General features: G+C 48.5%; 1 long non-coding RNA gene across 3 annotated transcripts; it reads left to right on the top strand.

Moving 5' to 3' along the window:
* The first annotated feature begins 328 nt into the window (after positions 1 to 328).
* LOC131977262 (uncharacterized) lies at positions 329 to 16251 on the top strand. Of its 3 annotated transcripts, XR_009394874.1 has the most exons (6): positions 329 to 1396; positions 3552 to 3635; positions 3981 to 4554; positions 4723 to 4999; positions 15243 to 15529; positions 15611 to 16250. It is a non-coding gene; the product is annotated as an uncharacterized LOC131977262 (long non-coding RNA). The 3 variants fall into 3 exon arrangements; XR_009394872.1 differs by having other exon boundaries at positions 3552 to 4554; positions 15611 to 16251; XR_009394873.1 differs by lacking the exon at positions 4723 to 4999 and having other exon boundaries at positions 3552 to 4554.
* Positions 16252 to 17092: the final 841 nt, after the last annotated feature.

Raw genomic sequence — 17092 nt, 5'->3', positions numbered from 1 at the left:
TTTGTTTAATAATTGAAACTAGAAAATTTCTAAAGAAATTTTGATTGTGTGTTTGCCTCTGGCCCTTGATTCTCGTTGATTAAATCAGCAGTTAAACAGGGTCTCTGTCCTGAGTTCACAGACACCTCATACAAGTTTCTAGGACAAACGGTTCATTAGTTAGTAAAAGGGGCGTGGCTAATTAAAAGGGGCGGGGTAATCAACCACCAATTAAACAGGAACTCTATGCCGAGTAACCTGACACCTTATACAAGTTTCTAGGACAAACAGTTTATTAGTTATGAAAGGGGGCGTGGCTAATCAAAAAGGGCGGGAATGTATTAAATATTGTTATGTAGAACTGGTCAGTGATGAACCATCATCATGCATGACAAGTTTGAGGCAGATTGGACAATGTATGGTCAAGTTATAAGGTATCATGCTTTATGAAAAAACGCCATGTCCTTTAAATTAGAATGTCTGTCTTGGAGGAGGGAGGCTTTGGTAGCTAAGCAACCAGGTGGCCAGGTGGAGTTGACCAATCACAGCAGAGCAATCAACTGAAATGAACTGCTGGTGGAGACCTATTTTATACAGTCTATGGTGGAGACAGTTCCGCCACAGTGAGCAGGCAGAGCTGGACTATAGCGTCATATTTGAGTCATTGTTTGATCTTCGCGCACATATTCAGCAACTGAGTGAAGCAGACTCTCCCCCGTGCACGCTCGCGGTGGAGCTCTGCTCCCGCGGAGCGAGGACTCTTTACACATTGGGGGCGGGGCCAAGGCTGACCCCAGGCCTCTTATGATTGGTCATTTTCCAGCCCTCCACGTGGGTGCCTTTTCAGTTTGCTGCTGACAGCTGGTAGCGGCGGCATCAATTAAACAACAACAACGGTTGTTTCATGACGTTCACGACCACAAGTCTACGCTTCATCACTGATAATGAAAAGGTTAAAAAAAAATGCTGTTTCTTGTTTCTAAATGATCATACAGTAGTTAAAGTGTTAGATCCATGGGTTTGCCGTGACACCGAGCAGAGACCTGCAGTCCAGCGGTGCAGGCTGTCTCTCTGAAGCAGAGGATGGCGGTCGTCTTAATTTATGTCAGTCTTCTCAGACAGCCCACAAACATTGGAAGACTTTCTGATCAGAGACTGGAGCGGTGGTCCGGAGAGAGGAGGATGTGGAGCCGGAGCTCGTCTGGGGGGCGGAGCTCGGCAGCACCTGGTGTCGTTGTGTCCTGAACATAGACTGAAGAGTCTGAATCTGCTGTCAGGAGGCTGACCTGGACCATACCATGCGTGGTGAAGCATGTGTAACAAATGTTCGCACATTTGGAGTACTGTGCCGGGAAGAGGACGTGCTGTCGCTGAAGGATGTCCGAGCGGAGACACCGGAGCGTCCTGTCAACAGCAGGTAACTAGGTCAAGCTAACTAACGTCAGTAATCGCCGGTGGTTTAACGTAAAATATAGTAAATAAACGCTAAACGTGAGACAGGAATATGATGGAGAAGATGCGAACAATATTTCCATTTTCAATAGTTATCAGACGAAAACGTTTTAGTTTATGTCGCTCCATGCTAACGGTAATAGCTAATTACTAGCTAACATTAGCGTTAGCTAACAATGACATCAAATGGCAGGCTAGGTTGAAAGAACACGTTTTCTTGTGGAGGAAAGAGTGTGATGCAAAACATGTCAGAGAAGTCTGGGTGACAACATGATTTTTTTTTTTTTTTTGCTAGCTACTGTCAATACTTCTGTTGAGCAGAAGCTGCTTTTTTTATTTAAAAAATCTGCCACTACACATGGAGACGCATTTGAAGCAGTTAGGCCAAGTAAAGGAATAGCGCATGCTAAACTGCACACATCACAAGAATATAGCCTGCAAGATGTGGTGAGGGAGGTCGCGGAATTTAGGATAACCCGACTGACTGACGTGGAGAACGTGGAGTCACGGTAAGAAATAATAAGTAAAAATAAAAATTTCTTTAGAGGTTTGCATCAGCTGTGATGAGCTCCTCTGGCCAAGGAATTAAATGATGTTGATGTGGAATTATTTGGGTTTTAAGACAAGTGTTTTTTTTAATATTATTGTGGTTACTTTTTCGTTTTTGACAGTTATTTCAGACCAATCCTGAGCTGCAGATATGTTCATGTTTAGGCTCAGAGTGGTGAGGGTATTTATGAGGGCTGCTGTTTGAGGTGAAAGGTGTGTTTAATAAGAGGCTCACAGAGGGACAGAGTCGGACAGCTGCGTTTCAATTATTGTGTTTGTGTATACGGTTTGTTTTGGAGTACGGACATAGTTGATGACTTAATACCTGCTGACTTCACTTGACCTGTCTCACTGCCTGTCTGTCACTGCGGTGGATTGATGCCGCTGTACTGTACTGAGTGTTGTGCTCTCAGTAGAGCTCCGGTTTTAAAAGCGGTGAAATTAAAAACACTCCAGCGTCTGTAGTTAGCATTTTCTGGAGGAAGATTTCATAGAGCAGAGTCCCTGGATTTGTCTCCAGTCATTAATGAGATGTTGATTCTCTTCCGGTTATATCACTTGATTACGCGTGAATTCGCGAGATTCACTGATAAACTGCACTCTGTTGAAAGAGCATTTTATTTGTTCTGCCTCTCACTTCACGCTGCTCACTTAGAGATTGGATAATCTTCCACGGCACACCAGTGATTTCTTACGGCACACTTGTGTGCCGCGGAACAGCTGTTGGGAATCACAGGATTGGAGCACAGTTATGGGGGAATCTGATTGGCTTCTTGTGTTTTGGCTTTGATGTAAATCCTGTCGGATTTACATCAAAGCTGGCGGGAATCGGCCTCTCTGGCTTTTCGTCTGAGGTAAGGAGACATACTACTAGCATACTACCGTTACAATTGTGATTTATAATGTTAGCATTTTCATATTTGAACTTTTAAACTACTGTCGAAAATTTTGTGAAATGTAGTTGCAAGTTATTTGAGTTTCATTTGGACGATGTTTGTCATTTTATTTTGCTAATTTATTCGCGGCTACTGGTCTCAGGTCTGAGATAGCGCTCTCTAGCGAGCTAGCTTTAGCATCATGTCGAAGCAATTTATAAATGGTCCGTCGAGGCAGAATATCTTTACAGTTACTCCATGTTACAGTTACCATGATGCTAACTGTTGTTATAACAGTAGATGTGTCTGGTGTTAGCAAACACTATTGATTCTAAGAGTGCATTGCATGGTTTGACTGATTTGATGCTACTGACAGACAGCCTATAATGCATTGTGAGTTGATAATCTAGGCCACAACAGTTTATGATTGCTGTGTTTTGTCTTGTGTCTATCTGGGAAGGTGTCATTATGCTAATAATAATATAATAATGCTAAAAAATTGCCAGTTTATGCTATTTTCCTTGATTAATGTTGTCTAAATGCCATTTTTAATGTAGGGTTTGTGTACAATGTTGGCCTGACTAATTTTTTTTAAACTGTGATATGTAGTGATATGTATTAATTCAGTTATTTAAAATATTAATTACACATTATTATTACATTGCTGCAATGCTCACAGTTGTCATCCTGTTCTAGATAAATACTACTTCACCTAAGAGACTTGAGTATCCAGTTCTTCGTTGACCTTGAGCATTCAGTTGTTTGTCTTCACCTTTTCAGGTAAGCAATTTTAAAAAAACGCTTTTGTAATGTTGAGAAACACTGAAATTATTATTCATAAAGAACTTTCAACCACTGTTCTGTGATGTCATGTATAGTGATATACAAATATATCTGAAGGAAAGGTGTATTTGGGATAATCAATATTATTAGTATTATTCATGTATTTATTCATTTTTAAATCAGAGAATGGGGGAAAATAGATTATTAGTACAAAAACTAGTAACTAGTAAAAAAAAAATTGGTAAAAATAATGTTCATTCATTAATTGACGCTTGGTCAAACTCTCATCTAATTAAGTATTGCTGTCTCATTAATGTATTAATGTATTTTTTTATTTTGTAGGCTAAAACCTGAGAAGCCATCACCATGTTGTTGTTTCACATCAGAATAAGTATTTCACATGATGCAGATTTTTCAGCATGTGGTCCTCAATATATAGTATAGAAGTCGCTGTATTTTCTGACTTTTCCAGGTTTCCTGTGTCCAGCATCTTCAAGACAGACTAAGCTAACTTTTCATATTTTTTGCACATTTATATTTAGGTTAGGAGTAGGTTAGGTTTATAGTAGAGTATTTAGTTTGTATAGTTTAGCTTTTTATTCTGGTCTAGGGACAGTTAAGTTAGCAAATTAATTTAGTTCAGATCACTTACAGTTGCATATTATTGTTACAATTGTGTTATTTTGTGAGTTATTGTTGTACAGGCTATTGTATATTGCAGGACCAAGTGAGACGAGGAAGACCACTGCTTCCAAGATGCCGCGCTCAGAAAGTGCGTTGGACAAGTCTTGACCTTGCAGATCCTGCCCCACTTAGCCCAACCACTTCCGACCATGGGGTACCTCAAAGACCTCCGTCAACCAGCCGGCTGTGGATGATGGATAACGGACCCACAACTCCTTCTCCAGTCTACAAGGTATGGGTTTGTTTTTTTCCCCCATCACAGTGGACACAGACATGGCCTGATAATAAAATCTGCTGTCTTAACTACTTCCTTTGAATAATAAAATATTAATTCACAATTGAGTATTTATAATGTATGAATAAATTTGGTATTGTGTGTCATCTGGTTCTGAAAATACAGACACCCCCACAGTCCAAGAACAGCTGGATGACCTCTGGACCCACTTGCCCCCGTTCACCAGTTGAAAAGATAGGCTTTTTAAAAAATTCTTCAATTGTTAATTCTGCACAAAGTGATACACAAAACATTGTATGTCTTCCATTTCAACAAACACAAACATGAAATGTATATTTAAATACATAACTTAATGCAAATCAATCATACTAAACATCATCTTCTTTTTTTTTAAACCAACCATTGCACGCACTTCCATCCAAGGAGAGGTTACATCTTGATGGTAACTTTTTAGATGAACAAAACTTTTGTGAGATTTGTAATTGTTGTTTCTGGGGAGGGGGCGGAGAGGGTAAGTCTAAACATTGCATGCAAGAGACCACACCGGTGTCTCAGGGGAAAGCTATCTGTATACACAAGTATCAGTCTACTTGGTTGCTTCAAAATTTTACGATAGTTTTGCAATTCCTGACCCAGAGAGAAGCACATCAAACAAAGAAAAAAAGCAATGGTAGATTTTCAAGGCCTTTCAATGACATTAACATTATTTTCAATGACATTCATTTTGCAATTAAACTTTGGTTTTATCTTCTAAAACATAGCTATAATGACATTCAAATGTAGATTACCACAAACACAATAAACTTCAAGTCTCATTGGATGAAATAAAAAATTATTGACAGTCCTGAAATGATGGGTTAAACATCCTTCATAAGCCTACATTAATAATATATTAATTTCAGGTGAAATATTTATTTTTTACTTTAAATTCAAATCTCATTTAAACAAATTGATACTTAGTATTTTTCATGTGAAATTATGTAAAAACAAAGAGAAAAGAAAAGATAAGTCTAAAACTAAAAAGTGGTCTTCCTCGTCTCGCATGGTCTCAGTAGCAGTCGCAGGTTCGCATGGTCTCAGTGGCAGTCGCCGGTTCGCATGGTCTCAGCGGCAGAGTTACTGGTTCGCATGTTCTCAGAGGCAGAGTTAGTGGTTCACAGGGTCTTAGCGACAAAGTTACTGGTTCACATGGTCTCAGCGGCAGAGTTACTGGTTCACATGGTCTCAGCGACAGAGTCGCCGGTTCACATGGTGTCTCAGCGACAAAGTCGCCGGTTCGCATGGTCTCGGTGGCAGTCTCCGGTTTGCATGGTCTCAGTAGCAGTCGCAGGTTCGCATGGTCTCAGTGGCAGTCGCCGGTTCGCATGGTCTCAGCAGCAGAGTTACTGGTTCGCATGGTCTGAGAGGCAGAGTTACTGGTTCACAGGGTCTCAGCGACGGAGTTACTGGTTCACATGGTCTCAGAGGCAGAGTTAGTGGTTCACAGGGTCTCAGCGACGAAGTTACTGGTTCACATGGTCTCAGCGGCAGAGTTACTGGTTCACATGGTCTCAGCGACAGAGTCACCGGTTGACATGGTCTCTCAGCGACAGAGTCGCCGGTTCGCATGGTCTCGGTGGCAGTCGCCGGTTCGCATGGTCTCAGTAGCAGTCGCAGGTTCGCATGGTCTCAGTGGCAGTCGCCGGTTTGCATGGTCTCAGAGGCAGAGTTAGTGGTTCACAGGGTCTCAGCGACAAAGTTACTGGTTCACATGGTCTCAGCGGCAGAGTTACTGGTTCACATGGTCTCAGCGACAGAGTCACCGGTTCACATGGTCTCTCAGCGACAAAGTCGCCGGTTCGCATGGTCTCGGTGGCAGTCGCCGGTTCGCATGGTCTCAGTAGCAGTCGCAGGTTCGCATGGTCTCAGTGGCAGTCGCCGGTTTGCATGGTTTCAGAGGCACAGTTAGTGGTTCACAGGGTCTCAGCGACAAAGTTACTGGTTCACATGGTCTCAGCGGGAGAGTTACTGGTTCACATGGTCTCAGCGACAGAGTCACCGGTTCACATGGTCTCTCAGCGACAAAGTCGCCGGTTCGCATGGTCTCAGTGGCAGTCGCAGGTTCGCATGGTCTCAGTGGCAGTCGCCGGTTTGCATGGTCTCAGAGGCAGAGTTAGTGGTTCACAGGGTCTCAGCGACAAAGTTACTGGTTCACATGGTCTCAGCGGCAGAGTTACTGGTTCACATGGTCTCAGCGACAGAGTCACCGGTTCACATGGTCTCTCAGCGACAAAGTCGTCGGTTCGCATGGTCTCGGTGGCAGTCGCCGGTTCGCATGGTCTCAGTAGCAGTCGCAGGTTCGCATGGTCTCAGTGGCAGTCGCCGGTTTGCATGGTTTCAGAGGCACAGTTAGTGGTTCACAGGGTCTCAGCGACAAAGTTACTGGTTCACATGGTCTCAGCGGGAGAGTTACTGGTTCACATGGTCTCAGCGACAGAGTCACCGGTTCACATGGTCTCTCAGCGACAAAGTCGCCGGTTCGCATGGTCTCGGTGGCAGTCGCCGGTTCGCATGGTCTCAGTAGCAGTCGCAGGTTCGCATGGTCTCAGTGGCAGTCGCCGGTTTGCATGGTCTCAGAGGCAGAGTTAGTGGTTCACAGGGTCTCAGCGACAAAGTTACTGGTTCACATGGTCTCAGAGGCAGAGTTAGTGGTTCACAGGGTCTCAGCGATGAAGTTACTGGTTCACATGGTGTCAGCGGCAGAGTTACTGGTTCACATGGTCTCAGCGACAGAGTCACCGGTTCACATGGTCTCTCAGCGACAGAGTCGCCGGTTCGCATGGTCTCGGTGGCAGTCGCCGGTTCGCATGGTCTCAGTAGCAGTCGCAGGTTCGCATGGTCTCAGTGGCAGTCGCCGGTTTGCATGGTTTCAGAGGCACAGTTAGTGGTTCACAGGGTCTCAGCGACAAAGTTACTGGTTCACATGGTCTCAGCGGGAGAGTTACTGGTTCACATGGTCTCAGCGACAGAGTCACCGGTTCACATGGTCTCTCAGCGACAAAGTCGCCGGTTCGCATGGTCTCGGTGGCAGTCGCCGGTTCGCATGGTCTCAGTAGCAGTCGCAGGTTCGCATGGTCTCAGTGGCAGTTGCCGGTTTGCATGGTCTCAGAGGCAGAGTTAGTGGTTCACAGGGTCTCAGCGACAAAGTTACTGGTTCACATGGTCTCAGCGGCAGAGTTACTGGTTCACATGGTCTCAGCGACAGAGTCACCGGTTCACATGGTCTCTCAGCGACAAAGTCGCCGGTTCGCATGGTCTCGGTGGCAGTCGCCGGTTCGCATGGTCTCAGTAGCAGTCGCAGGTTCGCATGGTCTCAGTGGCAGTCCCCGGTTTGCATGGTTTCAGAGGCACAGTTAGTGGTTCACAGGGTCTCAGCGACAAAGTTACTGGTTCACATGGTCTCAGCGGCAGAGTTACTGGTTCACATGGTCTCAGCGACAGAGTTACTGGTTCACATGGTCTCAGCGACAGAGTCACCGGTTCACATGGTCTCTCAGCGACAAAGTCGCCGGTTCGCATGGTCTCGGTGGCAGTCGCAGGTTCGCATGGTCTCAGTGGCAGTCGCCGGTTTGCATGGTCTCAGAGGCAGAGTTAGTGGTTCACAGGGTCTCAGCGACAAAGTTACTGGTTCACATGGTCTCAGCGGCAGAGTTACTGGTTCACATGGTCTCAGCGACAGAGTCACCGGTTCACATGGTCTCTCAGCGACAAAGTCGCCGGTTCGCATGGTCTCGGTGGCAGTCGCCGGTTCGCATGGTCTCAGTAGCAGTCGCAGGTTCGCATGGTCTCAGTGGCAGTCTCCGGTTTGCATGGTTTCAGAGGCACAGTTAGTGGTTCACAGGGTCTCAGCGACAAAGTTACTGGTTCACATGGTCTCAGCGGCAGAGTTACTGGTTCACATGGTCTCAGCGACAGAGTCACCGGTTCACATGGTCTCTCAGCGACAAAGTAGCCGGTTCGCATGGTCTCGGTGGCAGTCGCCGGTTCGCATGGTCTCAGTAGCAGTCGCAGGTTCGCATGGTCTCAGTGGCAGTCGCCGGTTTGCATGGTTTCAGAGGCACAGTTAGTGGTTCACAGGGTCTCAGCGACAAAGTTACTGGTTCACATGGTCTCAGCGACAGAGTTACTGGTTCACATGGTCTCAGCGACAGAGTCACCGGTTCACATGGTCTCTCAGCGACAAAGTCGCCGGTTCGCATGGTCTCGGTGGCAGTCGCCGGTTCGCATGGTCTCAGTAGCAGTCGCAGGTTCGCATGGTCTCAGTGGCAGTCGCCGGTTTGCATGGTCTCAGAGGCAGAGTTAGTGGTTCACAGGGTCTCAGCGACAAAGTTACTGGTTCACATGGTCTCAGAGGCAGAGTTAGTGGTTCACAGGGTCTCAGCGATGAAGTTACTGGTTCACATGGTGTCAGCGGCAGAGTTACTGGTTCACATGGTCTCAGCGACAAAGTCACCGGTTCACATGGTCTCTCAGCGACAGAGTCGCCGGTTCGCATGGTCTCGGTGGCAGTCGCCGGTTCGCATGGTCTCAGTAGCAGTCGCAGGTTCGCATGGTCTCAGTGGCAGTCGCCGGTTTGCATGGTTTCAGAGGCACAGTTAGTGGTTCACAGGGTCTCAGCGACAAAGTTACTGGTTCACATGGTCTCAGCGGGAGAGTTACTGGTTCACATGGTCTCTCAGCGACAAAGTCGCCGGTTCGCATGGTCTCGGTGGCAGTCGCCGGTTCGCATGGTCTCAGTAGCAGTCGCAGATTCGCATGGTCTCAGTGGCAGTCGCCGGTTTGCATGGTCTCAGAGGCAGAGTTAGTGGTTCACAGGGTCTCAGCGACAAAGTTACTGGTTCACATGGTCTCAGAGGCAGAGTTAGTGGTTCACAGGGTCTCAGCGACGAAGTTACTGGTTCACATGGTCTCAGCGGCAGAGTTACTGGTTCACATGGTCTCAGCGACAGAGTCACCGGTTCACATGGTCTCTCAGCGACAAAGTCGCCGGTTCGCATGGTCTCGGTGGCATTGGCCGGTTCGCATGGTCTCAGTAGCAGTCGCCGGTTCGCATGGTCTCAGTGGCAGTCGCAGGTTCGCATGGTCTCAGTGGCAGTCGCCGGTTCGCATGGTCTCAGCGGCAGAGTTACTGGTTTGCATGGTCTCAGAGGCAGAGTTAGTGGTTCACAGGGTCTCAGCGACGAAGTTACTGGTTCACATGGTCTCAGCGGCAGAGTTACTGGTTCACATGGTCTCAGCGACAGAGTCACCGGTTCACATGGTCTCTCAGCGACAGAGTCGCCGGTTCGCATGGTCTCGGTGGCAGTCGCCTGTTCGCATGGTCTCAGTAGCAGTCGCAGGTTCGCATGGTCTCAGTGGCAGTCGCCGGTTTGCATGGTCTCAGAGGCAGAGTTAGTGGTTCACAGGGTCTCAGCGACAAAGTTACTGGTTCACATGGTCTCAGCGGCAGAGTTACTGGTTCACATGGTCTCAGCGACAGAGTCACCGGTTCACATGGTCTCTCAGCGACAAAGTCGCCGGTTCGCATGGTCTCGGTGGCAGTCGCCGGTTCGCATGGTCTCAGTAGCAGTCGCAGGCTCGCATGGTCTCAGTGGCAGTCGCCGGTTTGCATGGTTTCAGAGGCACAGTTAGTGGTTCACAGGGTCTCAGCGACAAAGTTACTGGTTCACATGGTCTCAGCGGGAGAGTTACTGGTTCACATGGTCTCAGCGACAGAGTCACCGGTTCACATGGTCTCTCAGCGACAAAGTCGCCGGTTCGCATGGTCTCAGTGGCAGTCGCAGGTTCGCATGGTCTCAGTGGCAGTCACCGGTTCGCATGGTCTCAGCGGCAGAGTTACTGGTTTGCATGGTCTCAGAGGCAGAGTTAGTGGTTCACAGGGTCTCAGCGACGAAGTTACTGGTTCACATGGTCTCAGCGGCAGAGTTACTGGTTCACATGGTCTCAGCGACAGAGTCACCGGTTCACATGGTCTCTCAGCGACAAAGTCGCCGGTTCGCATGGTCTCGGTGGCAGTCGCCGGTTCGCATGGTCTCAGTAGCAGTCGCAGGTTCGCATGGTCTCAGAGGCAGAGTTACTGGTTCACATGGTCTCAGAGGCAGAGTTAGTGGTTCACAGGGTCTCAGCGATGAAGTTACTGGTTCACATGGTGTCAGCGGCAGAGTTACTGGTTCACATGGTCTCAGCGACAGAGTCACCGGTTCACATGGTCTCTCAGCGACAGAGTCGCCGGTTCGCATGGTCTCGGTGGCAGTCGCCGGTTTGCATGGTCTCAGTAGCAGTCGCAGATTCGCATGGTCTCAGTGGCAGTCGCCGGTTTGCATGGTCTCAGAGGCAGAGTTAGTGGTTCACAGGGTCTCAGCGACAAAGTTACTGGTTCACATGGTCTCAGAGGCAGAGTTAGTGGTTCACAGGGTCTCAGCGACGAAGTTACTGGTTCACATGGTCTCAGCGGCAGAGTTACTGGTTCACATGGTCTCAGCGACAGAGTCACCGGTTCACATGGTCTCTCAGCGACAAAGTCGCCGGTTCGCATGGTCTCGGTGGCAGTCGCCGGTTCGCATGGTCTCAGTAGCAGTCGCCGGTTCGCATGGTCTCAGTGGCAGTCGCAGGTTCGCATGGTCTCAGTGGCAGTCGCTGGTTCGCATGGTCTCAGCGGCAGAGTTACTGGTTTGCATGGTCTCAGAGGCAGAGTTAGTGGTTCACAGGGTCTCAGCGACGAAGTTACTGGTTCACATGGTCTCAGCGGCAGAGTTACTGGTTCACATGGTCTCAGCGACAGAGTCACCGGTTCACATGGTCTCTCAGCGACAGAGTCGCCGGTTCGCATGGTCTCGGTGGCAGTCGCCGGTTCGCATGGTCTCAGTAGCAGTCGCAGGTTTGCATGGTCTCAGTGGCAGTCGCCGGTTTGCATGGTTTCAGAGGCACAGTTAGTGGTTCACAGGGTCTCAGCGGGAGAGTTACTGGTTCACATGGTCTCAGCGACAGAGTCACCGGTTCACATGGTCTCTCAGCGACAAAGTCGCCGGTTCGCATGGTCTCGGTGGCAGTCGCCGGTTCGCATGGTCTCAGTAGCAGTCGCAGGTTCGCATGATCTCAGTGGCAGTCGCCGGTTTGCATGGTCTCAGAGGCAGAGTTAGTGGTTCACAGGGTCTCAGCGACAAAGTCGCCGGTTCGCATGGTCTCAGTGGCAGTCGCAGGTTCGCATGGTCTCAGTGGCAGTCACCGGTTCGCATGGTCTCAGCGGCAGAGTTACTGGTTTGCATGGTCTCAGAGGCAGAGTTAGTGGTTCACAGGGTCTCAGCGACGAAGTTACTGGTTCACATGGTCTCAGCGGCAGAGTTACTGGTTCACATGGTCTCAGCGACAGAGTCACCGGTTCACATGGTCTCTCAGCGACAAAGTCGCCGGTTCGCATGGTCTCGGTGGCAGTCGCCGGTTCGCATGGTCTCAGTAGCAGTCGCAGGTTCGCATGGTCTCAGAGGCAGAGTTACTGGTTCACATGGTCTCAGAGGCAGAGTTAGTGGTTCACAGGGTCTCAGCGATGAAGTTACTGGTTCACATGGTGTCAGCGGCAGAGTTACTGGTTCACATGGTCTCAGCGACAGAGTCACCGGTTCACATGGTCTCTCAGCGACAGAGTCGCCGGTTCGCATGGTCTCGGTGGCAGTCGCCGGTTCGCATGGTCTCAGTAGCAGTCGCAGATTCGCATGGTCTCAGTGGCAGTCGCCGGTTTGCATGGTCTCAGAGGCAGAGTTAGTGGTTCACAGGGTCTCAGCGACAAAGTTACTGGTTCACATGGTCTCAGAGGCAGAGTTAGTGGTTCACAGGGTCTCAGCGACGAAGTTACTGGTTCACATGGTCTCAGCGGCAGAGTTACTGGTTCACATGGTCTCTCAGCGACAGAGTCGCCGGTTCGCATGGTCTCGGTGGCAGTCGCCGGTTCGCATGGTCTCAGTAGCAGTCGCAGGTTCGCATGGTCTCAGTGGCAGTCGCCGGTTTGCATGGTTTCAGAGGCACAGTTAGTGGTTCACAGGGTCTCAGCGGGAGAGTTACTGGTTCACATGGTCTCAGCGACAGAGTCACCGGTTCACATGGTCTCTCAGCGACAAAGTCGCCGGTTCGCATGGTCTCGGTGGCAGTCGCCGGTTCGCATGGTCTCAGTAGCAGTCGCAGGTTCGCATGGTCTCAGTGGCAGTCGCCGGTTTGCATGGTCTCAGAGGCAGAGTTAGTGGTTCACAGGGTCTCAGCGACAAAGTTACTGGTTCACATGGTGTCAGCGGCAGAGTTACTGGTTCACATGGTCTCAGCGACAGAGTCACCGGTTCACATGGTCTCTCAGCGACAAAGTCGCCGGTTCGCATGGTCTCGGTGGCAGTCGCCGGTTCGCATGGTCTCAGTAGCAGTCGCAGGTTCGCATGGTCTCAGTGGCAGTCCCCGGTTTGCATGGTTTCAGAGGCACAGTTAGTGGTTCACAGGGTCTCAGCGACAAAGTTACTGGTTCACATGGTCTCAGCGGCAGAGTTACTGGTTCACATGGTCTCAGCGACAGAGTTACTGGTTCACATGGTCTCAGCGACAGAGTCACCGGTTCACATGGTCTCTCAGCGACAAAGTCGCCGGTTCGCATGGTCTCGGTGGCAGTCGCAGGTTCGCATGGTCTCAGTGGCAGTCGCCGGTTTGCATGGTCTCAGAGGCAGAGTTAGTGGTTCACAGGGTCTCAGCGACAAAGTTACTGGTTCACATGGTCTCAGCGGCAGAGTTACTGGTTCACATGGTCTCAGCGACAGAGTCACCGGTTCACATGGTCTCTCAGCGACAAAGTCGCCGGTTCGCATGGTCTCGGTGGCAGTCGCCGGTTCGCATGGTCTCAGTAGCAGTCGCAGGTTCGCATGGTCTCAGTGGCAGTCTCCGGTTTGCATGGTTTCAGAGGCACAGTTAGTGGTTCACAGGGTCTCAGCGACAAAGTTACTGGTTCACATGGTCTCAGCGGCAGAGTTACTGGTTCACATGGTCTCAGCGACAGAGTCACCGGTTCACATGGTCTCTCAGCGACAAAGTCGCCGGTTCGCATGGTCTCGGTGGCAGTCGCCGGTTCGCATGGTCTCAGTAGCAGTCGCAGGTTCGCATGGTCTCAGTGGCAGTCGCCGGTTTGCATGGTCTCAGAGGCAGAGTTAGTGGTTCACAGGGTCTCAGCGACAAAGTTACTGGTTCACATGGTCTCAGAGGCAGAGTTAGTGGTTCACAGGGTCTCAGCGATGAAGTTACTGGTTCACATGGTGTCAGCGGCAGAGTTACTGGTTCACATGGTCTCAGCAACAGAGTCACCGGTTCACATGGTCTCTCAGCGACAGAGTCGCCGGTTCGCATGGTCTCTCAGCGACAAAGTCGCCGGTTCGCATGGTCTCGGTGGCAGTCGCAGGTTCGCATGGTCTCAGTGGCAGTCGCCGGTTTGCATGGTCTCAGAGGCAGAGTTAGTGGTTCACAGGGTCTCAGCGACAAAGTTACTGGTTCACATGGTCTCAGCGGCAGAGTTACTGGTTCACATGGTCTCAGTGACAGAGTCACCGGTTCACATGGTCTCTCAGCGACAAAGTTGCCGGTTTGCATGGTCTCGGTGGCAGTCACCGGTTCGCATGGTCTCAGTAGCAGTCGCCGGTTCACATGGTCTCAGTGGCAGTCGCAGGTTCGCATGGTCTCAGTGGCAGTCGCCGGTTCGCATGGTCCCAGCGGCAGAGTTACTGGTTCGCATGGTCTCAGAGGCAGAGTTAGTGGTTCACAGGGTCTCAGCGACAAAGTTACTGGTTCACATGGTCTCAGAGGCAGAGTTAGTGGTTCACATGGTCTCAGTGACAGAGTGACCGGTTCACATGGTCTCAGCGACAGAGTCACCGGTTTACATGGTCTCTCAGCGACAGACTCGCCGGTTCGCATTGTCTCAGTGGCAGTCACCGGTTCGCATGGTCTCAGTAGCAGTCGCAGGTTTGCATGGTCTCAGTGGCAGTCGGCGGTTTGCATGGTCTCGGTGGCAGTCGCCGGTTCGCATGGTCTCGGTGACAGTCACAGGTTCGCATGGTCTCAGCGACAAAGTTGCTGGTTCACATGGTCTCAGTGGCAGAGTTACTGGTTCACAAGGTCTCAGCTCTGTGCTGAATTGATGCGCCGTGCTCCATCGTCCGTGAAAAATAGAAGCTCTGCGCAAGTTTTGCCAGGGCTGATGGATGGCGGTGCGACGACGGACTCACTACGCAGTGGATCTGGAGTCAGTGGAACCTTACACAGTGATTATAATGAATGCGTATTGGCTCCGCCGACGGATCTGCATCTGAATTTCGGGGTAACAGGATGTAGTCTGGTACACCCCACCAGGTTATAATTTTGTTGGTGAGTGACCTCTCTTCTGTAAAGCTCAACCGAATGGGTGTAATAGTCCATAAATACAACAGAGTACACATTTCCTCTAGAACTCTATGGGAAAAAGCCCATTAAATCCCAGGGCCTTTCTGAAGCTGCAATTTCCCTGCTTTTCTTAATTTGTATTATTAGCAGAGCTGAGCCCAATCAACACCTATATACCAAAGCACTGCATTATAGGTCTTGTATTTTTCGAAGACATCCTGATATTGAATTCTCATTAAACATTCCAGGAAGGAGTTCTCAGAGACGTCCTGGTATGTAGACTTGCTAGATGATTTCATCTGAAGGAGTTCCAAGATCCAGAAACATGGATCACCTCGTTCCACGACGCTGGACTGCACTATGAGAGGGCACGAATATCAAGCCTTTGTGGGATCACTATGAACGCCCTAAGGCGAAAAGCTGGGACAGATCTTTCCGGCAATATAGCGGGACATTTGCAGGACGGCACTATGAAAGAGGCTTCTTTGCCTTCTGTGATATCTGACTTCCAGCACCGACAAAGTGACCGATATCTGTAAGTAAATACCCCAATCCTCGCGTCTTTGCACTGGCTCCCTGTTCATTTTCGTATTGATTTTGTTGTTTGTTTTTAAAGCTTTGAATGGACTGACCCCATAGTACATCAAGGACCTCATCCAAATCTATACTCCAGCGCTCAAATTGAGGTCCGAGGGCCAGCTCCAGCCCGTGGTGCCTTGAGCTAGATTTAAAACCAGGGGGGACAGGGCTTTCTCTGTGGTGGGCCCCAGACTTTGGAATGCCCTCCCCCTCCATGTCCCAACAGCCCCCACGGTGGAGTGCTTTAAGTCTCGTCTTAAGACCCATTTTTATTTCCTGGCTTTTTAACTTTGCTTGAGTTTTGTGGTCCTCTGTGTCTTTTATTTATTTTACTACTTCAAACTACGTCTTTTATTTATTTTACTATCTGTTTGATTTTATTGTTTTATTTATAGCATCATTTTAGAGTAATACACTTTTTATTTATTGCTGATTGTTATATGGAAATGTTTGTTTTATTGTTGATTCTATGTACAGCACTTTTGAGACATTTTTGTTGTTTAAATGTGCTATACAAATAAAGTGGATTGGATTGAAGTAAAATCATGTAGAGTGGTTGTCTTACTGCAGTAACTTCCTCATAGACACTGTGTAGCTTAAGGCTACAAGAAGTTGAGAGTCTATATTTTAATGTTCAAAATCCACACCCCAGTCAACTCTCCCTTGTTCAGCCAATAGGAATCTGGCATTCATTGACTTTCTTCTTTAAATACTCGGCAAAAAAAGACAGCTGTGTAACTAACCATACCCTGGACCAGTAGTTCTCAACCTTTTTGAGTCGCGACCCCAAATTTAACATGCATGTTGTCTGCGACCCCCCCCCTCACAGTTCAGATCATACAAACTCAGTTGATGCGATATTTAGATCTTATTTTTAGTTTTAATCTAAGTCCTTTGCTATAAGTTTAAAGGTCCATTCTGACCTTGGAAAGTAATAACTTGCTACTTTGGGATTTGTCACAAAATTACCCAAAAAAGAATCAAATTGACCTCAAAATGACACAAAATGATTAAAAAAAGACATAAAATGACCAAAAAATTACATAAAATTAAGCAAAAAGGGACTCAAATTGACTACAAAATGACAAATGACCAAAAAAGATGTAAAATGACCAAAAAAAGACACAAAATGACCAGAAAAGACACAAAATGACCAAAAAAAGACACAAAATTATCAAAAAAAAGACATAAAATGACAAAAAAACACGAAATGACCAAAAAGACTAAAACACGAACACTTTAACACAGTGGAGACAGAGCTGACTTCCAAAATGATTTGGCAACCCCCAGAAATCATCTCGCGACCCCAATTGGGGTCGGGACCCCAAGTTTGAGAATAGCTTCTCTAAGTGATGACCTCATCACTCTAGACTCTCCATAGGGTTACATTGGGGGGATTTTTTGCCCAATAATTTGAAAATCAGTTGTCGAAACCCTTAGAAAATTCATAGCACACTTGTCATGGGCGAGCCGGTCGATTTGATACCTTTTTTGTGTATGTGCGGCCAAAACTCTGGGA

Source organism: Centropristis striata, chromosome 9 (genome assembly GCF_030273125.1).
Source record: "Centropristis striata isolate RG_2023a ecotype Rhode Island chromosome 9, C.striata_1.0, whole genome shotgun sequence".
NCBI classification, from domain to species: domain Eukaryota; kingdom Metazoa; phylum Chordata; class Actinopteri; order Perciformes; family Serranidae; genus Centropristis; species Centropristis striata.
Note: the sequence above shows the minus strand (reverse complement) of the source record. Positions and strands in the feature narration are given on the sequence as shown.